Genomic DNA, 9,164 nt, shown 5'->3' with positions numbered 1-9,164 from the left:
CAGAGAACACAGGGGGGCAAACACCTACAACATATTGTCTAGCTATTACCATTATTAGCATGCAAGTTTTTATATAAAAAAGGTTTTGTGATTTACAAATGAAAGAAGTGAAACTATCGCTGTATTCTAACAGATGAAAGGCTTAACAATCAATTTTTCAATGTATAATTTCAGTTACATCACACTGTAAATTTTTGCTATAAATTCTGTGTTAGGATTGAGCCCTCCACTATCACCTGATGAAGGAGCGTCGCTCCGAAAACTAGTGTGCTTCCAATTAAACCTGTTGGACTATAACCTGGTGTTGTGTGATTTTTAACTTTGTATCACCAAACTACTAATCCAGAAATGCACAAAACATTCTGGGGACAAAGTACGAATCCCAATGGCAGATGGTACAATTTGAATTTGATAAAACTCTGGAATTAAGAGTCTAGTAATGACCAGGAAACAATTTCGAATTGTCACAAAGACCCATCTGGTGCACTAATGTCCTTTAGGGAAAGAACCTGCTATTCTTACCCGGCCTGGCCTCCCTGTGCATCCAGGCTCTCAACAATGCGGCTGATTCTTATCTGGGAAATTAGATATGGGCAATAAATGTTGGCCAAACCAGCAATGTCAACATGCAGTGAATGAATCAAAATAAGGCCCAGACAGCATCCTGGTAAATCTCCTCTGCATCATCTCTCACGCAATCACATAATTCCTATAACGTGGTGGTTACATTTGGATTATTAATTAACTCAAACCCCTAAAGTGAGAGGTCACAAGTTAAGTTTAGCTCAGCATGTGCTCTGTAGGACACATCAGTACAGTGCTGATGGTGCAAGTGTTACTCTGACTTAAAGCTTTATCTGGTTGATCAGGTAGACCCTCATAGTCACATGATATTAATCAAAGAGTGGAGTGTTCTGATTTCTTGGCCAATATTTGTCATTCATTTGTTATGTGCAAAGTTAACTGCTACATTTTTTTCCCCACTGTAACTTCCAAAAATAATTTGAGAGTAAAATACTTCAGCACATCGAGAAGATGTGATAATGCATTCAAATTCAAATTCTCTCTTGCATACAGTAGCCGTAAACCACACAGATGCTTTAAGGAGAAGCTTGCTAAGAACATAATGGAGTGAGAAAGGATACAAGGTTCCACTGTAATGTGCTGGCAAGGCAAGCAGCTCTTGTGGAACATGAACACCAACAGAGACCTGTTGGGCCAATGGCCTGTGTAGTTAAATACATTACAATCAATTATGGTCAGCATTCATGACAAATAATGCAACCTTGGTGTAACACATGTGTTAAAACATTCAATGATTTAATTCTGGTTTATTAACACTTTAAAATTTAATGCATTACTTGCTCTAATCCACTATTTCATATCAGGAACCCCCAAGAGTGTTAATGGAAAAGATGTTTATTTTATAATAGGTGGGGAAACTTTGAAGGTCACTGACATTTTTCCAGTTCAGAATAATCAAGGATCAACTGGTGTGAGAAACCCCAGTGTTTAAATATCTGTTCATAAGCAAATTTAGTTTCCTCTCCTCACACGTAGGGCACAGTCATTTCAGATTAATTTGTGAAGCTTCCAAACTACAAGTGTTTGATTAGAAATCTGGTCATGGAAAGTCTAGGAAGCTTAAGCTCTCAGTTCTGTGAATATTCATGTCAAGACTCAGTTCACAAGACAGAAACTACAGAAAATCAGTCAATGTATTTGAATCTAAGTGAAGGTGTTGGGAGGTAGGTTGAAAACTTAGCTAGACAAATCTTAAAATACAGCAAAAAAAAGGTGTATATTTAAATAGCATGTTTTTTATTTCTTGTGTGCAATAAACTTCTATTGCTCAAGAAACTTTAAGCTCATACCTGCATTTCAGTGGTTGACTGAAGCTGGATTTCATTCTGGGATCTAACTTGTCTAGTGATACCATCAGCTGGGATCATAACAACAAAGTTTTCATGCTTTGCCATAATAGATGCAGAGTTAACTGATCTTCTGGCAGAGTAGATTGATGTTCAACAATTGGACTGATCACTTCTTCATTAAGTGGAGGTAAGGACAAATAAAATCAGATAGATGTTCTGTGTTCTTTATCACAAGAGGAAGTCATCAATCAAGGGCTGATTTTGGTTAAATACCCTAACAAACCAGTAGAATCACTTGGATTAAATTATTTCACAGTTAAATAAAAAAAGTTTGAGAACACTATGGGAAACTCTAAAAAGACAGGCACTTGCAAATTAAACACCTAAATTAGATTTAGCTGATATTGCTTATCATAGTCTTGCACTAACAGAAATTTATGTGCAGGTTAATGGTGGCTGGGTAAAATTTATGCACATCTGCAGTAGTAAGCACTCCTGCCCTACTCAGATTTATTTCAATATATGGCTGATAGTATAGAATTTATACCAAATTAAAACTTTGATGTAAAACATGTCGAAATAATACTGCATTGAAGGGTGCATACAGACGGAGGACCTCTACATGTTTAATACACTTGTCTGAAAAAGTTGCTTCTAAAAACAGTTTAATTTGATTAAGAATAAGCTCGTTGACCACATTATATCATAGGCAGAAAGACAGCAGGGTAAAAGCTTTTACATTCCTGGTTTTTTTGGCTTTGCTCTGGCAAAGACTTTGGAACAAAGCCAAATTCTGGAACTGTTCTGGTGTCAAGGACATTGGGAGCACATTGATGACAAACTACACATGGTCTCTCTGGGTGTGTTAGAACAAGGTAAGAGCATGGATATGCTCAAATGCCAAAAAAGACAGCCTCTTATAACCAAACCTCAAAGCAAAAATAATTTTGACAGTTTTCATTTCACAATTAAGTTTCAATTGTCTCCCTCCTACAGACAGTACTCAATTTTACCTAAGCTGAAATTAAACAGTTTGCAAAAACATTGAAGGTTGTTGGGTTCAGCTGCACTGTCGTTTCCACATCTGTACTCACAACGATGCAATACTAGATGTCTGGTTGGCATGGACAAGTTGGACCAAAGGGTCCGTTTCTGTGCTGTACACCTCTATGACTCACCCAAGAGTAACATTGTCAGCTGTTGAACATAACTCCCCTACACACACCCATACCAGAAAGGTACAAGCCATCTCTACTTTAACTCCAACCTTACAGATGCATGCCTACACCAGGGTATCAGTTTACTATATTTCCAAATTCTTCCCAGTAGCTCACACCGCAAAGAACCAGCTGTACTGGAAGATAAAGTCGTTTTGATTTTATGCCGTGGCTCAACACCTGCGAGCAACCAGAGTGAGAAAGCCTAAAGTCTCTGCAGAATCTTGATGAAGAGAAGAGACTTCCATCCATCTAATTGGTTCGGGTTGAATCGAACTTTAGGTGGTGAAAGCTCACTGAACAATCACGTGATTTCAGGAGCAATAAAAATTGCAAATGGGTCCAAAAGGAAGATTTTACAATTTGGTGTGTACTTCTCCAGAAAAGGAAAGACTGAAAATCTTATAAGATATCCTCCACAGGGCTTGATAGGGAATATGGAGAACAGACGATATCTGAACTAGCGGTCACATTTATATCCAATAGGGAATGCAGGAGAAACTGCTTTACCCAGACATAATGAGTTCCATGTTCTGACCACAAGAATTAGTTGAGGGGAATAGCATACCTTCTTTTAAGAGGAGGAAGGAGTAACAGATGAATAAAAGGAAGAATAAAACCAGAAGATCAGGAGTAGGATGCTCAGATACAGCATGTACGTAAACCTCATGGAGCAAATGTTATGTTCCTGTACTAGTAATATTGTCTAAAAAACACATCCTAATACCAGTGAATACAGGTATCAACAGAAGGAACCTAACATATGGCAGGCACAGGTGGTCATTCATAACTACCCCGATTCTCACTGTTTAGGTCCATGTACAAGATCCATCATAAAGGAAAGAAGCGGAAATGCTCACTCATGATGAGGAAACGTTCAGCACCATTCAGGACTCCTCAGATACTGAAGCAGTCCATGTCCAAATGCAACAAAACCTGGACAACCTTGGGCTGAAAGGTTAACTGTCATGCCACACAAATGCCAAACAATGCCATCTTCCTGAATGGAGATGGTCAATCTAACTTGAGGCCTGTGACCAGCGGTGTTCCACAGGGATCGGTGCTGGGCCCATTTTTGTTTTCATTTATACAAATTATTTAGATGAGAATATAGAAGACACAGTTAGCAAGTTTGACACCAAAACTGGTGGTATAGCAGACAGTGAAGAAGGTTACCTAAGATTACAAAGAGATCTTGATCAGTTGGGTGAAGAGTGACATACAGAGTTTAATTTGGATAAATGAGAGGTGCTGCTTTTTGGTAAAAATTACAAGAGCAGGACTTTTACAATTAAAATTAGGGCCTTGCGTTGTGCTGTAGAAAATAGAGGGGTTCAGGTCCATAAATTATTTGAAGTTTGCACTGTAGATAGGGTGGATAAGATGGCATTTAGCATGCTTGCCTTAATTGCTCAGGCCTTTGAGGATAGAATCAGGGCATCATGTTGCAGCTGTACAAGATGTTAGTGAGACCACTTTTGAAGTACTATATACAGTTCTGGTGGTCCTGTTACAGGAAGGATATTATTAAGGTGGAGACGGTTCAGAAGAGATTTACCAGCATGTTGCCAGTGTTGTCCTGCTTCCCACCCCTCAGTCAGAGCAAAACGCTTGGAGACACAGCAGTTTCACCTCCTTCATCTTTATTCCGGGCCCTGGAAGGCGAGAGAATGACCGTCCATGTGCACACAGACATGAGTTCTCTGGAACAGCAGTTTCTTAACGAATTATACAGTCATTTACAGGGAGGAGCATCCTGATAAGGCAACACACATTGATTTTCCTTAACTGGCTTCACATAATGAATATTTTTCACCTGGTTAACTAACATTACATACTGAATCATCTGATTAGATTAGATTACTTTACAGTGTGGAAACAGGCCATTCGGCCCAACAAGTCCACACCGACCCGCCGAAGCGTAACCCACCCATACCCCTACATTTACCCCTTACCTAACACTACGGCAATTTAGCATGGCCTGCACATCTTTGGACTGTGGGAGGAAACCGGAGCACCGGGAGGAAACCCACGCAGACACAGGGAGCACGTGCAAACTCCACACAGTCAGTCGCCTGAGTCGGGAATTGAACCCGGGTCTCTGGCGCTGCGAGGCAGCAGTGCTAACCACCGTGCCGCCCACTAATCTGAGACATGCACAGCTGAACCACTTGTTTCACAAGTTGCGGAACTTAGCTCTTTCCCTGCTTGCTTATACCCTACTCACATTCTCATTCTCTCCTTTTATCATTTCATGATAACTACCTAGATGGAACTACCAGCTTTCGTAAGACTCCGAAAGCTAGTATTTAATCAAATTATTGACACAGAGCATGCAATGATTATAACAACAAAAATTACTAGTCCGTTACAGTAAATAGAATTTGAAGAATCCTCCCATGTGGAAAAAAATTCACCAGTAAAGTTTTAAATACACAGTCCTTAGGTGACCATGCCACAAGTCGAGTTTAAATGAGCCAGTTCTCCAAAATCTCCCCTTCCATAAAATCCAACCAGAAAACAAAATTCAGTCTGTCCTTGCACACCACTCCAAAGAGAAATCTGAATTCTTGGATCAGGGCAGTTCAGCGCCTCACAAAGCCGATGAGACTTCCATCCTTCCAGAACGGCTTCAGATGGAGGATACCAGCACATCTGAGTGTGCAGTGCAGCAGTTGCAGCTGCAGGCTAGGTGAACGCAGCATTCTTTCCTGCGTCTGCTCTGCTGTTAAATGTAACAAAGCCAATTGGCTGTTGTGATGTTAGCTTGAACAGTGAACCATCATATCCCTTAAATGATCGAAAGAGAAGGTAAAGCTCACATGGTTTAACATTCATAGGAAGGCTACTGACAAAAAGTGTTCCGAACACCTCTTCAGTGTCATTAGTTTCTTCATTTTTCGTGCTCATGACAGAGGAGCTGATTGAACCTGTTGGGCTCAAATCCCAACCAAACAGAGAGCTCGAACCTCAAATTAACCCACCCAGGGGACTCAAACCCAGTACCGCGCAGAAGACTCTAACCTCAATTACACCCCCCCTCCCCCACGACTCAAACCCCAAAACCACACAGAGAACTCGAACCTCAATTACACCCTCCCAGGGGACTCGAACCCCAATATCGGGCCAAGGACTTGATTCTTTGTTTGTCAAACTGCGTCTCTCGACTGAACTGATTATCATTCGAGGAATCCGTAGGATAGACAGCAATCGAGTGAGAGAACTGTGTCCGGCACACAGGAGTATAGTCATTTTACAGTGACAAGCATCCAGATAAGGCAACATAAATATTGATTGGTTGACCGTTACAATCAACAGTAAGGATAAGCCATCTGCTGTTACACAATGAATGCTCTTAACCTTAACTGGCTTCACATAATGAATACTTTTCACCTGGTTAACTTATCTTATATACTTAATGCTTCCAATATTGTCAAATAGCTCGACATAATGAGCTTGTTAACCAGTTACCCTTGCCTCCAGCACCCCATTGTTAACTGCAAGTTCTTATCTGATCGGAGTCATGTTCAGCTGAACCTCTTTTTCCCACAAAACTCGGAACTTAACTCTTTCCCTACCTGCTTATACCCTATACATATTCTCACCAGGAATGGAGACTTTGTGTTTAAGGGGAGAGATTGGATAAGGTGGGACATTTTTCACTAAAAGGTAGGAGGTTAAGAGGTAACCTTACAGAGGTTTATAAAATCATGAGGAGTATAGATAAGGTGATGGCAGGTTTCTTCTAGAGGAACATGGTGACGTGTACTGTTACAACATTTAAAAGACACTTAGGTAAGTACACGAATAAGAAATGTTTGGAAGGATATGGGCCAAGTGCTGTTAGGTGGGACGAGTTAAGTTTGTGATTATGGTCAGTATGGACTGGTTGGACCAAAGGGTCTGATGTCATGCTGTATGACTCAATGACATTCAATGGTATCATCATTACTGAATCCCCCACTATCCATATTGTTGGAGTTACCATTAACCAGACTCTGAGCTGGACAAGCCATATAAATACAGTGGCTACACAGCAGTTCAGAGGCTAGGAATACCACAGCAAGTAACTCACATCTGACTCCCAAAGCATGTCCTTCATCGACAAAGCACAAGTCAGGATTGTGATGGAATATTCCTCATATGCCTCCAATAACAATCAGAAGTTTTACACCATGGACAAAGTAGTTTAGCACATCCACAAACAGTCACTCCACCAACAACGCTCATTGCTGCAGTGTACACTAACTAAAAACTGTACTACAGAAATTCACTAAGGGTACTTCCTTATACACTTTTCAAAGCCATAGCCATTTTCACTTAGAATGACACGGGCAGCAGATGCACAAGCATATTACCACCTGCAAGTTCCTCTCCAAGTCACACACCATACTGACTTGAAAATATATCACCGTTCCTTCAGTGCCACTGTGTTAAGATCATGGAATTCCCTCCCTAATGGCATTATGGGCCGACTGAGAGTACATGGACTGCAGCCATCGAGTGAAGTAGCTCACCATCACCGTCTCAAAGGGCAACTAGAGATAGGCAATAAATGCTGGTCCAGCCAGCAATTCCCACGTCCAGCAAGTGACTAGAAACAACATTTCTCCCTTTCTACTTTGGTGTCAAGGATAAACATTGATGACACACCAAGCCAGTAACACCCTCATTCAACATCAATCTTATGATTCAGGTAGAAAACATGTTTTCCAAGAACGTGAAAGATGAGATGCAACTGTTAACATTCAGCTAGTTTAACACTGAATGGTTTAAAAATTGACATTCCATTTAAAGGTCTCATTTAACACTCTCCATGTACAAATACTGTACTTGGAAACATTTAGAGGAATTAACATGGTGCTGGCAAGTAAGCTCAAGTCTAAAATATATCCTAAGATTTAAAGTTTAGCTGCATTACCATTGCTCATTGTTTTTCTGACTAAACTCCAATACAGTGCCAGAACAGCAGTTACCATTTTCATAATGATGTCCTGTTCTTAACCTTACAATTTACTTGTTAATGGGCAAGGAAATATTAACTCATCTTAATACAGTAATTGCACATGACAAGGAGCTCTGTATCCATATGCAATATACAGTAAAAATACTGTGGCTCTATGATATCTGACTTTCGCCATAACATGATTTTAAAATAACCCCAATAATCCAACAGCTGCAGGAAACAACAGAAGAGTAACTTTTACCTCCTTTTAAGTTGCAAACTAGAAAAGGGACAAAGCCTGGATAGAACGCAGAAGACATCAAGCTGCCTTCTCCCTCAATTTCTTTTGAACACATTCATTATTTCCTCTGGTAATTTTTTTTATCCTTTTCTCATGTTAGTGTAATTCAGGATGGCATTTGTTGTTGCAAAGAACAGACCTCTTGCATTTCTGTAGCATCCTTTGTAGTGAAATATTTTTGAAGGGTACTCAATTGTAACGTCGGAATGCAACTGCCAGTTTAAAAGCAATTTGAAAGTAATCAAAACATTTGTGTTAGTAATGTAGGCTGAGCAATAATTATTGGTCACAAGAACCTAGACCTGCTCAGCTTTTCCAGCAACTTCTATTCTTGTCTAAGGTAAATATTAAGGAGGATTCAACAACTAGGAAGGATAGCTAAAAAGAAATAGAGGCCAGGAAGTATTGGTTATAAAGGATGGGATCAGTACATTACTGAGAAGGATCAGATGATCAAGATGTAGAATCAGTAAGGCAGAACTGAGTAACATTAAAGGAGCAACAAAGGTGACCCAATTGTAATGGCAAAGAGAGGCACTGCATAAATCAGGAAATTAAACATGCACGTAGCAAGGGTAATACAGTATCAAGGTGGACTTCAATCTACATAGAGCCTGGGCAAGCCTAATTAGTCTAGCAAACCTAAATGTGTGGAGGACAGATTCCTGGAGTGTACACTAAACTGTTGATCACCATTGCACTACACACACACACGCGGACATAGGTACACACAGACGCGCACACAGACATCCACACACACCCTTATAGACACACAGACTCCCACACATGCACCCCCTCACAGACTTAAGACACTCTGCACTCACCAC

The 9,164-nt window shown here is 40.3% G+C and overlaps 1 protein-coding gene across 1 annotated transcript in view; it reads right to left on the bottom strand.

Annotated features, from left to right (window-relative positions):
* The window catches only part of LOC122559189 (E3 ubiquitin-protein ligase ARIH2-like), a 16,850-nt gene that overhangs the window by 1,249 nt on the left and 6,437 nt on the right, over window positions 1-9,164 (bottom strand). The gene's annotated exons all lie outside the window — the stretch shown is intronic.

Source organism: Chiloscyllium plagiosum, chromosome 18, assembly GCF_004010195.1.
Source record: "Chiloscyllium plagiosum isolate BGI_BamShark_2017 chromosome 18, ASM401019v2, whole genome shotgun sequence".
Taxonomy (NCBI): domain Eukaryota; kingdom Metazoa; phylum Chordata; class Chondrichthyes; order Orectolobiformes; family Hemiscylliidae; genus Chiloscyllium; species Chiloscyllium plagiosum.
This window is presented reverse-complemented; position numbering and strand designations above follow the sequence as displayed.